This window comes from Clarias gariepinus, chromosome 2 (assembly GCF_024256425.1).
Source record: "Clarias gariepinus isolate MV-2021 ecotype Netherlands chromosome 2, CGAR_prim_01v2, whole genome shotgun sequence".
Classification (NCBI taxonomy): Eukaryota; Metazoa; Chordata; class Actinopteri; order Siluriformes; family Clariidae; genus Clarias; species Clarias gariepinus.
The window spans coordinates 25,841,228-25,860,632 of record NC_071101.1 but is presented as its reverse complement, the minus strand read 5'-3'; the positions used below and the strand labels follow the sequence as shown (position 1 = coordinate 25,860,632).

Below are 19,405 nucleotides of genomic sequence, written 5' to 3'. Positions count from 1 at the left end.
GGAGGCTGCACCAGCAATAGCTGCTGCTTGCTAGTCAATTGAACCAACTTTACACTGTGGTCAAAAGGGAGATCTCAAACACATAATCCAAACATGAAATAAGTTGTTTTTTATAATCATGAACTGTTATGTTTGAGTCATATACTGTTAGAAAAGAGTTTAATTATGCTGAATTATGGTATAAGACTTAAGTCATGCCAGGTTAAGTCTTATCGACCCAGAGTTGGGTTCCGTTGCCCTGCTGCACCTAAACTATGCCCTGCTCCATAACATGCTATGCATGCAGCATGCCATATCATACCTAAATCTTGTAATGCAATGTTCTTCCTAAATTTTTCTTGAGCCATGCCATGCTATACCTAAATCATGCCATGCTTTACCAGATATATGCACTGTTCTCCTTGAGCCATGTACAGTCTCAGTCAGACACTGCATTATCCCAGCCAACCTCAGCTGTGCCATTTGGCGACAATAATTCCCTGCTGGCTCTACCAGCTGGCTTTGAGAACAATGTGCTCACACTACTGCTATCCTGCTGGTTTATAATTCTGGCTATCCTATGCTGATCCTTTTCATGAACAATACATTTTGGTTGAAGTAGATTTTTTTTAACAACTACATATAACCTCTAGACCTTTTTTTTTGCAAATAACATTCCCATGTTACCTACAGTCTCCAAAATACTCAAACCACTACACCTATTACTAATTTTGTATTATAAATTACCATTTTTTTGCATTATGAAATGTGACACTTTTAAAATGGGCTATGAACTTTTATATATATAGAAGACATTAAAACTGATTTGTTAGCCACTCCACATATTTCATGTTAACTTGGCAAATCGACAAAGATTGTGGAGGAATGGGCTACAATTCCAGCAACGTCTTATTTGAACTAAGTGTATGTTAACTTCTGACCCACTGGGAATGTGATGAAAGAAATAAAAGATGAAAATAATCTCTCTCTACTATTATTCTGACAGTATGTCAGGAACTGTAAAAAAGGTCTGTGAAGGAATTGTAAAAACAATTGTAAAATTTAAATTTATTTGGCTAAGGTGTATATAAACTTCCAACTCCAACTGTATCTTGAAATTTCAAGTCAAATTGGTAGAGATTTCTATCATATTATTATGTATGAATGTGCAACTTTAATAAATTTAATCATTAAACTGAACCTAGATTACACTCCGGGTAATGAGTGTTAAGATTACAAATTTGGATGTGTTTTCCTTTGTAGGAATGGAAAATCAAGGTCAACTTGAGCCCAATGGAAAGTTCAATATATTAAACAAATAACTCCTGTACATGAGGCTCTGAACTGGTGTCCCGTCCAGAGTGTTTTGTTTATAACAGTAACACTGGTCTCAGGTAGTGGTAATTATTAAATGTTCTTATCACAAAAAGTACAGTATGTAAATCAATCACATTCATGATCCCACTCAAACACTTACAGTATACCTATACACATATGCACACACATTTTTTAAACTAGATAAGAACAATACAATATTATCATAAACACAGATATAACAACATTTGATAAAATGCTTGGAAATACACACACACATGTATGTAATTTTTAAACCAGATAAGATTTTAAATCCACACAAGTTCTAGTTCAAGTTCATAAAAAACAATACAGTCATATTCACACCATTATAAAGTTCTGCTGCTCCACAACATGGCTGTCATGCACTAAAATACCATACTTTATAAAACAGACATAGAGCTGAACTTCCTTACTGAATACCCTAAATATCCTGCATAGTCAAAAAAAGGGGCACATTTGCTTTGATTTAGCATGCATTTGCCATGACATCAGGTCAATAAGTTTATGCCATGTCACAACATTTATTTCCATCCAGAACTGAGTTGATTTGTCTCCACGTCTTCACCAGCACATTCCAAAGACTCCAAATGGGGATTCTCAAAGGTCTGCACTCTTTGGTGGCCAATCCATGTGTGAATGTCTCTTGCTCTCTGAACCATACTTTCATAATCTGAGCCTAATGAATACTGGCATTGTCATCTTGGAATATGCCTGTGCCATCAACAAAGAAAAATTAATTGATGGAAAAAAACTGGTCATTTAGTTTGTACAGTTAATGATCTAAGCTCATTTTTTGGGCGCACAATTTTGCTGAGCCTAGACCTGCCCAACAAAAGGGTCATAACAGTGCCCTTGTAGGCTTGTATGGTAGGTACTGGGCATGATGGAAACATCACATCATCCACCTCTGTTCTTATCCTAATGCACCCAAAACTCTGGAACAGGGTAAATCTGGACTCATCAGACAACATGACCTTCTTTATGCTTTGTAACAAAATTAAGCCTTTTCCCCAATGAGCCTTACTGATAAGTGGTTGTCTCAAGGCTATACAGCTGTTTAATCCATATCCCTTTCTTTGTATTGCTCGTTTGCAATGCTCTCACTTTCAATATTAAGCATACTAAATTTTTGAAATACACACATAAAACCTGAAATTTCCAAAATGTAAAGCCTCCTCTCTCAAACAATCTAAGACCCAAATCCATAAGTATCACTAGACTCCTTTTACTGGGGCACCTGATCCAGTATTGATCTGCTGTTTTACAGTAAAATCTCTTAAGTTTTACCAAGCTCCTACTTTTTGTAGTGGATTAATTTAGATTGATAAGGACTCGAAGGAATTCTTATTATTATTTATCCACAATCTCAAAGCAACACAGTTTAACCCAATTTACAAGCTGAGGCACACCTTGCGATCCAGGTCATTACACCACAGTATGCACCAGTCGATGCAGGGCAGCACACTCGACACACTTTATTCTTCTCTTACTAGTGATGGGAAGTTTGGATCATTTTAGTGACTTTGTTATTTGAATCTTGTTCATCAAAATAAACAATGCTTTTTTGAGTCATTTAGTTCATTTATATTTGTTAAAATGTTAAATTTTCAATGAACAGACCCAACATGTCTACACACACATTTTGGCTATAGTTCCAGTAATGAAAATGTTACAATGCACTTAAGGACATACAGTATTATGATAAACAGAATGAGCAGCTTACCTCTTATATCTTCTGGTCCAAATCCTTCATTCTTTTGTCACGTGAATCTATGCAGGATACTACAGAATTGAACGGTTCGTCTCATGAGTCTTCTAGTCTGAGTTGTTTATTCGTTTAATTTTATTGCACTGCATGGTGTCTATGGAACATAAAGACCAAATGATTTGGACCATATGATATAAAATGTGAGCTGCTCATTTCTGTTTCCTGTACATAACCTAGGGAGGTTTTGTGATGTTTTGCGCATACGCCCCCAGGAGAAAATAGTCACGTTAAGGACTCGTTCAAAAAGAACGAATTGTTCGTGAACGACCCATTACTATTTCTCACTCACTAATTCATCATCTATACCGCTTTATCCTTTACACAGGGTCGCAGGGGCCTGGAGCCTATCTCAGGAGACTTAGGGCATGAGGTGGGGTACACCTTGGACAGGGTGGCAATCCATCGCAGGGCACACACACACACTACAGGCAACTTGAACGTCAATTAGCCTAATCAGCATGTCTTTGGGCTGTGGAAGAAAACTTAAGGGAAACCCACCAAGCAGGGGAGAACATGCAAACTCGCTGGAGGTCACCATGCTGCTGCAGTTTATACTTCTTCTTCTTCTTCTTATTATTATTATTATTATTTGTAATACAAGTATAATGAATTATTTCTTTATGATATAAAGAATATAAATATATTTTTATTTCAATGATTTATCGCATGTTTTTTTATTCCACAGTTAAATGTGTATATATTTGTTTTTTATGTATTTTATTTATGTGCATATTGTTGTTACTTGTTTCTGATCTCTAGCAAAACGAATATCCATATTTGTCATGCCAATAATGCGCCCTTCAAATCTTGACTCTGTACCCCCCTCTAGTGGAAGAATAATGAACTGTGTTTGAACACAATACACCCCTACGGGCTTATTTATTTATTCATGCAGGTCTGCAAGTTTTTCCAATGTTTTACAAAGCGTATATTTAAAAGAGACCACAAATAGATTAGAAGAAGTCAAAAGAAAGGTTTTTTTCTCTATTTATAATTTCCCTAAGTTCACACAAACAGAAGAAAGCAAGACCCATAGTGCAGACGTTTCTTGCGCATTTTAATTATTGTTAACTTTTCTTTTTCCAGAAAAGCAGTACTTTGAGTTCTTAGAGAGGAATGAACTGTGACCCTTCACCCTCCGCATCCGAAACAGGATGTAGAGTAGACTGCTGTGTCGGATTCTAGTGTTTCGGTTCTGAGTTTGCAAGTTTTTGCAGTAATCTTAGAAAATAGGCATTACACCTTAAAGTATCTAGTTTAACCAATAACTTACACAACAAAAAACGCTTAACACTTTACTTTCTGACTTGTTTACAGGTGAAAAGCCCCTTACTCATTTGTTTGCAGTCGTTCTTGCCACCAGACTCGTCACCCCACAGACCCCCAAACCACTCTCTGTAAAAATCCAGTGATATCAGAAACAACACCCATGCTATAGTTAAAGTCACAGAGATCACATTTTCCCAATTCTAATATTTGATGTGAACATTAACTGAACTCTTGACCTTTACCTGCACAGTTTAATGCATCATGCTGTTTTACCCTTACAATGGATGGTGATAGATTATTTACCTATGTCAATAAATATCAGTGTTTCTGTGAAACTTAAACAAATACCTTTTCTTGCAAGCCAGTGGACACATCATCCTCACACCCATACGTGTTATTTAAACATTCCCATCCGGATTTAGTCCCTTTTGTCTGTTGTAATACCCTCCCTCCACTCACAGTCAGCTACAAGAGTGTTGGTGAGGTAAGTCAGTGATGTCGGGTTAGAAGGCCTGGGTGCAGTCAGGATTCTAATTCATGCCAGAGGTGTTCAGTGCGGTTGAGGTCAGGATTATGTGCAGCCTATTTCAGTCCTGGCAGACCATGCCCTTATGGATCCTTGTACACTTAGTTCAAGTGAAGGAAAATTTAAGTGCTTTTACATATAAAGAGATTATCTCTCATTAGAAGGAAAACCTACAGTAAGTAAATATATTAAAAAGTCAATAAAATATAATATAGTCAGATTGTATAATAGTTTAGATAAACTATATGGCAAAAACTAAACACTAAATTCTGGCACACAATTGTCTATAGTCACTATTACTCCATGGTGACCATCACTCAGTTTACAAGAAGGTAGTGTAAATGCAGCAGCTAACTTTCCTTATTCTCCACCAACAGCAGTTTTTAATAAACCGTTTGTGGTCATATGGAATGTTTCTTTTTCAAGCTGCAATAAACTGAAGGTCTTCCTAGACTTGAATGTGTTTCATGCCATCGCCACACCTGAGCGTGTTCCAAACCAGGACCTAACCCCCATGTATGAATACAAATTGGGCCATTTTTCTAATATTGACTCTACAATTTCCCACAATACAAAGTTCCACAAAAGGAACACCTAAGTGCCAGTCTGCAAAAAGTCCAAAATCGAGTTCACCCAATACATTACATTATCCACACCTGGCCTTGTCATCCTTGACTGGGAGTGATAGTGGTTTCCTTTGTTTGATGGAATGTAGATTTAAGAGAGATCTATAGGGAGTTGTCCAGAAACTACATCCTTTAGCAAAATCCATCCCTTACAAGCCTACAAGCTACACTGCAGGCCAAAGAGCAATTTGAGAAAGATGGCATAAGTTTTTTGAAAGAAACATTGCAGTTAGGAATCTCACAAAGAACACATTTTCTCTGTGTCTTTTATTTAATTTCCGACTGCAACAACTATGATTTTTTTTTAACTAAACTGCACAGGACAGTGTCCACAAAGTGTACATGAATTAAATAATAACCTTCAGTGGTTGTGGCAGGCAAGTACTGCATTCTTCCCATCAGCATAAATGCTTTTCTTTAAGTAGTTCTGTTTGTCTGACAAGTTTCTAAAAGCAATGAAAGCGACAACCTCTACACTGCACCCGTTTATGTTTAGCTGCAACTCCTTTTTTATAATCACAATAACCTGTATATGAATTATATAAGTAGTATGTTCATACAGTATGTACTGTACAACATAAATCGATTGGGAGTGCATATCATCCAAGCAAATAAATTGAGTTTCTTTTCTTACTAACTACATGGTGTTGGCCTTTACACACAATATATTGGCTAATTGGTTTGTACTGTGCTGGTGGATAAGATTCAGAGCTGGAACCTTGGATTATGAGCATAATTCATTCTAGAAGTGGGCTCGTACTCATAAATCAAAGCAAATTCCTCCATAAGAAATAATGAAAACTCAAATTAAGTGTTCTACAGCCCCAAAAAATTAATACATAAAAATAATTAATACAAAATATAAAAAATAAATAAAACAAATTAACCTGCATTTTACCCTAAAAAGTAAAAATAAATCCCGACAGACAAGAGTTTCCGTTTATGTGTGCAGGTGCTGTGTATGTGTTTGTGTGTGAAGTAAAAGGAGGAACCCTCTTCTCATCTTACACAGTAAACCATTCCCCTTCTCTTATTTGAATTTTACACACACACACACACACACACACACACACACACACACACACACACACACACACACATATATGTGAAGGGGCACAGTGTCAAATTACACATATGCAGACACAATGACGGAGAGGGCAAAAATTGGTCTTTAACCTTTCCAAAGAGGCTTTTTCTTGCTTTACACGTACACACACACACACACACACACACACACACACGCGTGTGTTATAAGAACCAGTACAGTACATGCGTGCTGTACACACACGCTTACAAACACAAAATAAAATATATTTTACATGCACACACATGGTCAGTGGTATATTAAACATTACACATGTGTACGGATGTTGATTATACCAGTGAGAGATGCGCACTAAGACCCAGCAGGGGAGACGATTACCCACAATTCAAAAGACGGACACAATTTTTTTGTTTTATTTATTTATATTTACTCAGTTCAACATTTTAGCATCCAACAGTTTGTAAACTCAATCAGACGAAGCTAATCACCTTCTCAATAGCACACAAAGCCATTTGACTTTAAACTGTTATCTGCTGTGGGCATTTTGATTAGTTTAGCATAATAGATAGATACAGTAAATATTCTTTATTGATTTTGTGAGGGAAAGTATTACAACAGCAGCAGGTGAGACAAACAGTAGTAAGAGGAAGAGAGTGGTGGGGAAGGGGATGGGGCAGAATGTAATTGAAAAAGAGCTTTTCTGGGCCATTTCAGTCCCTGGTAGTGCAACTGAAGCAAACAAGCAACTATTGGTGGCAAAGCACTATCAAAAGAACTTCAGGATAAAGTTGGGCACAGGCACACGACAGGTGGATACCAAAAAAATTAAAGGCTTTATTACTTCCTAGAAGCACAGTAAAAGTGTTGTTAAGAAGTGAAAGAAATTTGGTACAAACCAGAGCCTCTCTGGATCAGGGTGTTGTTATAAACTGGATGAAAGAGTCAGAAGGAAACTGGTCAGAGAGGATACCAAGAGGCCTACTGCAACTCTAATGCAGTCGCAGGAATTTATGACAAAAAGTGGTCATGGTTTGCAGGTGATAACAATAAGGCGGGTTGCAAGAAAAAAGACACTCCTCAAGAAAGGCCCCATACAGTCATCTTGAAGATTCTGAGGCCACAAGAAAAAAAAAAAGGTTATGGTCAGATGAGACTAAAATTCAATTATTAAGCCACAACACCAATTGATATATCTGGCGAAAAACCAATACTTGATTTGTTGTTGGTTAAGAACTGTCCAACACCGAACTCAGAGGATTGGGACTAAACTGCTGTGTGGCTATAAGAAACCACTTTTGAAGCCAAGCAAAAAAAGCCATGGGGTCTGAAGAGTCCAGGTTTACCTTATTCCAGAATAATGGGCCAACCAGGGTAAGTAGGGTAAAATCGATGCACCCATCATGCATAAGTGCCACAGTTATGATCTGGAGTTGCTTCAGTTAGTGAGGTCACCATTATGTTCCAATAAAATGTCTGAAAGTTTTGAATTATTGCATTAATTGAGCTTTTCTTTGTTGGACTGCTAATCAGACAGTCTTCAGTTTGAGTCCCTGCATTGCCACTATTGGGCCCTTGAACAAGATTCTTCAACCTTAACTGCTCAGATACAAGTGAGCATCAAGATTGCAACCCAGCCCTGTAAGAACCTGTCAGAAAAATTATGGATATCCCTCCAGGAGTGGAGAGTATTTATTGCCCAATGTATTTACAGTATTGCCCAATTGCTTAGGTGCGTGATCTTAAAAAAAAAAAAGGAAAAGACCTGAGCCTAGGATGACAATGGCAAGATTAATCAGGCTCAAATTGTAAAAGTTGAGAGAGTTGCAGAGTTGTTCTGGGAGAATAGGGAATGAATTAATTGGTCACCTCAGAGGCCTGATCGTAACCCCATAGACAGTTCTTGGAGAAAACTTTATGAAGTGATTAGACTCCATTCATTACTAAAAGATCCAAAATAAATTGTATAAGGTTGTTGTAACTATTTCACAGCAAATTTGCCCTGTAATCAAACTTAGAAACCGTCCAATGAAATATTAATGTGTGCAACATTTTTTGGAGTAGACAGTGTGTTTTACTATACTGTATTGTTGCTTTTGTTGTGTTCTCTTTTAAAGGTGATGTTGAATAATACTTTGTGTATAATTTATGTTTTCTTTCCGGGAAATCATGTGAATCCCTTTCAACATACTTATCTAGCGCACTAAACCACTATGTTGTCAATGTTAACAACTGTGGCTGAACTGTGTAGTGACCTGCTATGTCAGGGTAATGGGCGCTGTGTCCGTCAAACCAATAACTCAGATGACAACCGGATAACATAAACAGCTTTAATGTACAGAACATTGATGGATTGTATAAGGTCTCTGGGCATACTGCCAGCACTGACTTCACTGCTGGAGTTGACAGGTTAACTTGTCAGTGTTATAAGGACAAAAACTGAATAGCTTAATTTGAATGGACATAAATAAAAATAAACATTCTCTTTATATGATTAATATAATTTTTTCATTTTTACATTTTAGCACACTCATTTATTCTATTTATGTATATTTATCCATGTTTATTACTTGATTGTTATGCTTCAACAAGATAATCCACTCTTCCATTTTTGTTTGTTTGTTTATTTGTTTGATACTTGTGGTTTAAAATCCCAAAACATGACAAGAAACAGTTTTAGTTTGCCAGGAAGCATTAAGATTAAACTTTGGACCAATGGGAAAGGTTATGTGTTCCAAAATGATGGGTGTTTCAGGGTAAGAAAGAAAAATGTGAAGCACTGTGCCTATCATGCATAGTAGCCACTGTACAAGCCCCTGGAGGCAGTGTTATGACTCAGGGTTGCTTCACTTGGCAATAAACTGAAGTCAGCTGATGTACTGATTGACCAGATTATCACATAAAAAAGGTTTCCCGTGATGGCACGGGCATAATCCAGAATTACCTAGATTCAATGAGATTAAATTGTGAAAAGTGTTTTTGTGATCACAAGACATCACACTTCATTCATTTTTTCACACATGAATTCGTACTGACCTGAAACCCAACTAACAGTATTTATTTGAATTAGGTTATTTCTACTGTAAATATAATTTGTCGTCATTTTCTTTAGGTTGTGTGCAAAACTTAATCAAAATTATTAAATAAGTACAGTAGACTCAAGAGGGATATTAAAAAAAAAAACAAAAAAAACAAGGAGGCCATGAGAATAATTTTTATTCATCCAGAAAATCCAGCAAGTCATTCTGTTAAATCAACAATGTAACTTAGATTTACCAAATAATTAATTAATGAATTATTTAAAATAAAAAAGTAGAAAAGCATTATATTCTAAACATTATATGAAGAGATGCATGTTTGTTATTTGTAATTGTTAGAAGTAAAATTATCTATTTAATAATGAATGTTTGGAAGGCAAAACAGGAAGAAGCATCCTATTACGAAAATAAACTTGAACAAAAATTAAAATGATGGTTACGGTGTCCCTTCACCTATCATATAAAACCCTGCTAAACTACATTTAACCCCAAAACATCATCACGTTTGGCTGCATTATTTGAACATCAAAGAGTTTGTTTTTTAATATATATATATATATATATATATATATATATATATATATATATATATATATATATATATATATATATATTAGATGAAATTGCTGAAATTTATTTTGCTATTTTTTTTTTTTATGTAGGAACTTAAGCAATGCTTTAGGCCGAAATGTTTTTCTATTAAATTTCCGTTAATTTCAAATCAAAAGGAATCACAGTCAAGTCAGGAAATCAGAAAAATATAATTTCTTTAAAATTTAAATATTTCTATCAAATTAACTTTTTTTAAATTGGTTAGGTTCAAAGGTCATTTCCGTATGTCTGTTGTGTCCAAATCCTTTTCTCCGCAAATGTGAATTAAAGTCCTTTATAATATATTTTCTCCAGATTGGTCAGATGAGAAAGAGTGGAGGAAATTCAAATGTTTACATTTTTATTTTATTGAAGTGGAATGAACAGATATTTACTAAATTTTGAGAGTACTGTACATCAATACAAATAACACACAGGATGTAGGAACCTGTTTTCAGTAACCAGTGATCAGTTATTAATTCATCACTTGTCATCATTTATCCTTTTTTTGTAATGGCTTTTTACTAGTAAGGAAATACCCCCTGGATGGGACATCAGACATTTAAAAAAAAAAAAAAATATATATATATATATATATATATATATATATATATATATATATATATATATATATATATATATATATATATATACATATATATATATATTTTTTTTTCCATCCACAAATAAATTCAAATCCTTATACCGTAAGGATTATACCTTATACCTTCTTAGTCAGTGTTACTAGGCCTTATGTGTACAAGAAGTATACAGTATTTCCAAGAAAAACATTCCCTGCAACAGGGTTTTATGGACAGTAAGATCTAAGACTCTTTATAGTTTATACACTATTCAAGTAATGCGAAATTAAAGCTATTTAATTTTAGGCTAAATAATACAAATTATGTAATCAATATACTTTAATATTAAAAAAGACAGATAGACCTATTACATTATGAATGATGTATACATATTTAGATGAAAAACACTGCTATACATTGCTGCTATACAACTCTGAATCAACCTCTGGTTTACTGTCTTTTTCTTTTAGTGATGTTATAATTTACTCTTTATAAAAATTATTTGTGTATTTGTGGCTTTTGGATAGCTTGATGAAAGTCATTATTCTGTTACAATAAGATATTTTGACCTCAGTGAAACTTGAAGCACTTGATGAACCAAAAATAATTAATTAGTATTGGGTAGTTTGTTAATCCGTGTCACAGTGGATCCAGAGAACGCACGCGCACACACACAACCACACACACACACACGCACACGCACGCACGCACGCACGCACACACACACAACTGCCTTTAAGTTTAGACATTAATCAGCAATGAGCTGGTTTATGGAATGATCCTGTATAAATAAAAATCTTTTTTTCTTCTTTAAATTTTATTGACAGGCATCAATGAAATTTGCAGATGTAATTCAGGTCTGTTTATACAATGTGAATTGTATAGTCAAAGATTGTTTTAAGGAACAGAGGACAGCTGAAGTCATTATTATTATATTTATTGTATTAGTTGTATGAGTTCTTTGACTGTAGGTGGCACCAAAGTATCTTACTGCTCCTTTTTTTCCCTTTTCATTCACTATAATCATATGTCATAATGCTTGTTCCAGCAAAAAAAAAAAAAAATAAATTGGTTGATATTTAATAATGCAAGGTTTATATAATTACTTCAGCATATGACACTCTAAACTGGGTCTTCATTTAAAATTAAATGCTCACAAAAATGCCACATTAGCTAGAGTCTGAACAAAAGACTTCCTAGTGACTGTCTGTGACAGGCATAATGCTCTAGTTCTCAGTGAAGGGCTGGTCCACACTACAGCAGCCTAACACAAGGGCCGCCTGACACAAATAAGACAGCTTTTGGTAATGAAAAGACACACTATTACAGTAAATTCATAAAAGACCAGCCAGCTAGTGCAAACTCAGTCCTCAAATGTTGTCATCCGCCTATTGATACCTATCCATGAAAGAAGAAGAATGAGTTACCCAGAAATTCTTTGTGCAACCTGTTAGAAAAACAGGTGCTAGGCAGAATAATTTCTGGTATATCAGAATATACTCTGGTGCATCAGATCAGAAAAATGTGAAGGCTGGGGTGATTAAATCTCAATACGTCTATCACTGGATTTCAATTTAATGAATCATGTCAAATGACTGTCACCAGGAAAAATCATCTTGTTTACACTATGCTTAAGCCTTAACTCTGGTTTATTCATCTGAATAAGTTGAGATATGGAAAATAAAAGACTTGCATTGTGCTTTAATGTATGCCGGTGGCACAGTGTCTTTGTGGTCACCAATTCACCAGTGTGGAGCGTTCACTTCCTGCCTCAGCTCTGTGTGCATGGAGTTTGCATGTTTTCCCCATGCCTGGTGAGTTTTCTCTGAGTATTCTGATTTCCTCCCACAGTTCAAAAACATGCAAGTTAGACTAACTGGCGTTCTTAACGTTCCCTTTAATGTGTGTGTGTGTGTGTGTGTGTGTGTGTGTGTGTGTGTGTGTGTGTGTGTGTGTGTTTTTCCCTGCGATGCGTTGGCACCCCATTCCAGGTTTTACCTCATCTCGTACCCAAAGTCTCCTGAGATAGGCTCCAGTTGTTAAAGAAGATGTAAGGTATGTGTGAGAAATAAGCTCTGGAAAAAAGTCCTGTGGAAGAACGTGATCAAATCACAGAGTTGCATTAAGCAAAGAAAATGCCTAGCAAGTATGCACTAACCAATTGGCTCTTCCGCTGACCTTTTTATGACGACTCAAAAACGGTAGATTATACACCAAACAAATGCCAGATGAGGTATCATAGACTACATGCCAACTTAACGCAACAATCACTCATAATAGCTCTTGTGAGAGCAAGAGTAAACTTTTAAGTGGAAGAAGAAGAAAAAAATAAATAAACAAACAAACAAGGATGCAGGACAGACACCAGCAGTTTTAATATGCAACACCATCTGCTCTGAGATAGAAAAAAAATTGGGTGAAGATCCTGAATCTGTGTATCATTCGGTAATTTGTTTTTCAATATAAAAATAATGACAGAGATACTTTGAGGGCTGTGATTGGGACCGGCCTCACTGGTCTAAACCCGAGCTGGGTTTCTGTGCTAGTCATGGATTTTCCACAGCAAATTCCATGTTTGAACATAGGGATGCTCATAAGTGTACTGGACCTGAGGCCATATGTTTTGGACACTGAGGTAAAGGCAGGAGCGGAGGTGTCACCTGATCACCATCTGGTGGTGAGTTGGGTCAGGTGGCAGGGCAGGCACAAAGTGACTTAAAGAGAATGAAATGATGGTCAACGTTGATCTCCCTGGTTGAGGTCACTGAGGTAATCGAACAATTCCAAGGTGCCTGGAATTGATGAGATGTTTGGAAATTCTGAAGGCTCTGGGTGTTGAGGGGCTGTCCTGGTTGACAGCCCCTCAAGGAGAAGCAGACTGGGGCTCTTCAAAAAGGGAGACCAGAGGGTGTGTACCAACAGTAGGGGCATCAAACTACTCAGCCTCCCTGGAAAAGTGTACTCTAAGGTGCTGGAAAGGAAGGTTCAGCTAAGTGTCGAACCCCAGATTGAAGAGGGACAATGTGGATTCAGTCCTGGTTGGAAAGATGCCTGATCAGTTGAGGTCAGCAGATTGATAAACCAACTTTTTACTCTTACAGAAATCTTGGAGGGGGCTTGGGATTATGCCCATCCAGTCTACATGTGGTTTGTGGATTTGGAAAAGGTGTATAATTGGGTTCTCCGGGTTTTTCTGTGGAATGTACTGCGAAAGACTGTAAGTTGGACTTTCTGGTGGGTGTTGGCATTCACCAGGGCTGTGCTCTGTCACCAACCCTGTTTGTAATTTTCATGGACAGGATATCAAGGTGCAGCCGTGGAGGAGAGGTTATGCAGTTTGGTGGGCTGAGGATTGCATCGCTGATTTTTGCAGATGATGTGGTCCTGATGTCATCAGTTTGTGACCTGCAGCACTTGCTGGATTGGTTTGCAGCCAAGTGTGAAACAGCATCGATGAAGATCAGCACCTCGACACCTGTGGCCATGGTTCTCAGCAGGAAACCGATGGATTGTCCTCCAGGTACTGTAGGGAGCGAATTATTACTCCAAGTGAAAGAGTTTAAGTATCTCAGGGTCTTGTTTATAAGTGATGGGACATGCATGAGGAAATTCTATCGGCCAGATAATCGGAGCAGCAGGGGCGGTATTGCAGTCCAGTTAATGCACTCTTGTGATGAAAAGAGAGATAAGACAGAAGGCAAGGTGGTCGATCTTCGCTCCTACCCTAACCTAAGGTCATGAACGTTGAGTCATGACCGAAAGGACATGATTGTGAACTCAAGCGGCCGAAATGGGTTTTCTCAGAAGGGTAGGTGGCTTTTCTCTTAGAGATACAGTGGTGTGAAAAACTATTTGCCCCTTCCTGATTTCTTATTCTTTTGCATGTTTGTCACACTTAAATGTTTCTGCTCATCAAAAAACGTTAACTATTAGTCAAAGATAACATAATCTTAGTTATAAATAGTTTTTAAATGAAGGTTTACGTAACTAGGTTTACGTTATTAAGGGAGAAAAAAACTCCAAATCTACATGGCCCTGTGTGAAAAAGTGATTGCCCCCCCTTGTTAAAAAATAACTTAACTGTGGTTTATCACACCTGAGTTCAATTTCTGTAGTCAACCCCAGGCCTGATTACTGCCATACCTGTTTCAATCAAGAAATCACTTAAATAGGAGCTACCTGACACAGAGAAGTAGACCAAAAGCACCTCAAAAGCTGGGCATCATGCCAAGATCCAAAGAAATTCAGGAACAAATGAGAACAAAAGTAATTGAGATCTATCAGTCTGGTAAAGGTTATAAAGCCATTTCTAAAGCTTTGGGACTCCAGCGAACCACAGTGAGAGCCATTATCCACAAATGGCAAAAACATGGAACAGTGGTGAACCTTCCCAGGAGTGGCCGGCCGACCAAAATTACCCCAAGAGCCCAGAGACAACTCATCCAAGAGGCCACAAAAGACCCCAGGACAACATCTAAAGAACTGCAGGCCTTACTTGCCTCAATTAAGGTCAGTGTTCACGACTCCACCATAAGAAAGAGACTGGGCAAAAACGGCCTGCATGGCAGATTTCCATGGCGCAAACCACTTTTAAGCAAAAAGAACATTAAGGCTCGTCTCAATTTTGCTAAAAAACTAAGAAACTTAGAGTAGAACCAGTGCGCCACTCCTTTGCGTGGAAAGGAGGCAGTTGAGGTGGTTTGGGCAAGTAAGAATTTGGGCAAGTACGAATTTCACCAGGACACCTCAATAGGAAGGCCACAGGGCAGACCAAGAACTAGGTGGAGAGATTATATCTTCACACTGGCTTGGAAACACCTTGGGATCCCCAAGTCAGAGTTAGCTGAGGTGGGTGGGGAAAAGGAAGTTTTGGGGTTTCCTGCTGGAACTGCTATCCAATTTTGTAAAAGCAGTTAAAGATGAATGGATGGAATGTGAAGGCTCGTTATCCACTTTTTTCCCCTACTTTTTATTTGAGCACAAAAAAAAGCCATTATCTTTTTTTCATGTTGGCTTTGTTTATGAATGTACAAAAAGTGGGTTTCTTTCTTTTTTCTTTTTTGGTTTTATATGGAAAAACATACAGATCATACACAAAATATATTAGATTATTTCCAGCCCATGGTCTGGCCTTGTCTGTGTTCATTGCTAGTATACATTCCTTGGTCTGTAGACTACACAACAACATCCATAGTTGGTCCTAATAAATGAAACATTTGATATATTCCAGCTCACGTCTGGGGAATCTCTCTGCACACTTTTGCCGAGTGTGTCATACGCTTTCAGATTTCTGTGCCAACTTGACCTGCCAACTGGCCACAACTATGCTGGCTGGTGCAGACTAGGATTGACTCGACACAAATTTAAATCCTATCCAGAAGATTGTCTGAAATTGCATAGTGTATCTCAAGCTTAAGGAGATCTAAAATGACTAGAATAGGATCAAGATCTCAGATCAATACTGACGAAATTTGACATGAATTCTAGTACCTACTGTACTTGTAGTGTGGTACATTTTAGGCAAATACTTTCACTTAAGTATAGTATTTGTTTGTAAGGACTCTGCATTCTGGACTATTTTGGCAATATTTCTGAGATGAAAATGCTATCTAGGTAATAACTACATTACATACATTACATTACATACAGTACATTACTACATACAATGTTAAATCTATAATCATTATAAATAAATATATAAATGTAAATATATCAATCTCAAAGTTATGTCACCCAGATTTTTAAAAATAAAAATGTCTGTTTCTTTGTGTGCTTGTACAGTATTTAGTATGTACTGTCTTGTACAGTTAAATTAAATACATCTATCATAGAAACAGAGATGCGCTCTAAAGCACGCACGGCAGTCTTTCCTTTTTTTGTGCTTTTAGAGTCTTTAAATCATAATTTGGTCCATCAAGGTCTAAGGGTTCTAGCTTTTCAGTTCCATATACAGTAGGAGGTGGGAAATTGATTTTCACCTCTGAGTCCCAAAAGATATTTGTTGTCTGGTATCTCTTCCACTATACAAAGTATAAGTGATATGTGGGGGCAGCTAAATATAGCAAATATGATACATCTAGCACATCAAATTCTCATGATATGAAAGGAGGATACAATCACTTCAAATGTCCATAGCCAAAACAGCAGTACCGAGGAAGTTCTTGTTTCCGCCATTTTCATTTCTTTTGTTGGACACTCTAAATCTCATGGACCAGCTTATTGTGCTTATTGTCATGCTCAGTGTGGGAGTCTTTTTAGTTATGTTAAGTTTCTGATCATGGGGTTTGCTGTTTCCTGGCAATGGCCTCTGGTTCACTGGGCACTGTACAGTATATATTAAAGGGTAAGTGTAAATATGTAAACTCTTTCAGATTGGTAATGAACAGAATATTAAATGTACAATTAGTTTTCTTGTGTATTTTAGCATTATTTTAAGTAAAAGTGTATTAGACTGAGGAGACTATTTAAAAAAAGAATTATGCTATGTTCTTCTGTCTACCCACTGGCGTAATTAAAGTCTCTCATGCATGAGTCAATGTTGGCCCATGGCTCCAGAATGAAAGCTCATTAGCACCAGCTTTGCATGACCAATAATTATTTGATTCACAGCAACAGGCCCAGAAGTAATTTTAGCCCAGATGAATGTGGTTCAATCCACCACCACCTCCTCCACCTTCTGCTTAGCAGCACCCCGATGCTGAATTAGACCTAATGGGAGGCTGCTGCCTGATCACTACAGTAGGGGCAGTATGTTTCTGGATAGACAGACTGAAAGAAAGAGGTATTAAGCATATTAATTTAAGTATGAGCTTTGTGTGTTTAGACTCAGGGAGGAGTAGAGAAGCAGAAATATAAAATGCCATTTAAGGTTAGAGGTTTTGGGAAAAATAATACATATAAAGACACACACACACACACACACACACACACATACTGTAATATATCATGTGTGCATCTCTCTATCTCTCTCTCTCTCTATCTCTTTAAGAATTATTCTAATTGTGGTCTACAAAGCAGGCAAAAGTGATAAAATATATATTAAGATGTTTTAGCTCACAATTTCCAATGTGCAAAGTAACATTCATTTTATGTAAAAAATTAATAAGAGCAGTTAAAGGGAACTGGCAAAGTCTTAGCAGGATCTGCAAGGTGAGGGAAAACTCTCAGGCAGAACTGTCACATGAGTCATGTTGCACCATTATACAGTATTGTGCAGAGTTGCTTCCAAAAGCATCGTCATCTGCAAGCAAGAGTCATCAGAAGCAAACCTTACCTCCTATCTCATTACAAAACCGAATAGTGCCCAACAACACCTAGATACAGTAGGTCCAAGGCATTTTAGGAACATGATCTTCAGACAGATGAACTATATATGTAAAAAAAATAAAAACAGTAGATGTAATAAAAGGGTAGTTTTAGATAAAAAATAATAATACCTTGCTGACTGTCAACCATGGGAGTGTATATTTTATGTTTTAGGGTTCTGCAGAGGCAATGGCATAGGAATGGATTAACATGATTAATGGTTAAATACAGTAAGTCCCCGACTTTCGGATGAATTTGGTTGTAGGAGCATGTTCGTAAGACAGATTTGTTTGTAAGTCCAACAAAGTGAGTCTTATACACCTTTGACACAAATATACAACGTAAAGCATAAAAAAAACTAAAACACATCTTTGGTGTTTTGGTTCTGCATTATATTCTCGCGAGACTGCACCTTCAATTTGTAAGGGGAATCCTGGTGACGCAGTGGGATCATTTAAAAGGAACCAGGGGAAACCCGGGACAAGATGGTGATGGTAAAAAAGATGGTGTTTACGGCACGCTTGACCGGATGCCATTTTGTGTCAAAGCTGTATTGTACTATGAACTCTTGTTGAGATTTTCCCGAAATTAGTATTATTCAGTATCGTGACATTTTATACATTCACTTACACATTGAAAATATTGTACTGTATATAATTGTAAATACTGGTATCTGGTGCACGTCTGCAATTTGTTCGCATCTAGGAATGTTCGTAGATCCGAAGTTTGTTTGTATCTACAGAAATTCGTAAATTGAATGTACGCAAGTCTGGGACTTACTGTAGTTAAATAATAAAGTACCACTGATATTATGTTGAACTACTGAACTTCAAGAAACCAAGGCTGAAGCATTTAAAATGGCCCTTACAGTTGCCTGAACCAGTGGGCAAATTAGATACAGTATGTGAGAAAATGGCAGGTGCCCAGGGCAGCATTTTGCTGGGGGTGGCATCATTCACTGGCACATCACACTTTTCATGATTCTCTGTTTTGATCCAGGCAGGGGACTGACTGGGAAGATTTCTCACTCAGAAGTGGACATCACCTAAGATCTTCACACTAAAAACCTGACTGCAGCGGGGGCAGGATAAAAACACTTCTACCTCTTTATAGAGGTATAAAGCAATACAATTGGTAAAATCTATCACACTAAAAATGCTAACTACAGTTCATTCATAATACTGTGTATATATACTCTACTTTATTCTCAGTCATATTTCATTTTTCTGTTTTGTTTAAAATCTTATATAAAATATAACCAGCACACACACTCCCGAGATGAAATGGTTTTGTCTTAACTCTCAACTAAGTGTGAGTAATGTCC

The 19,405-nt window shown here is 37.0% G+C and overlaps 1 pseudogene; it reads left to right on the top strand.

Moving 5' to 3' along the window:
• Positions 1 to 4,867: 4,867 nt before the first annotated feature.
• Positions 4,868 to 5,931, top strand: LOC128540611 (hyaluronidase-1-like; annotated as a pseudogene).
• Positions 5,932 to 19,405: the final 13,474 nt, after the last annotated feature.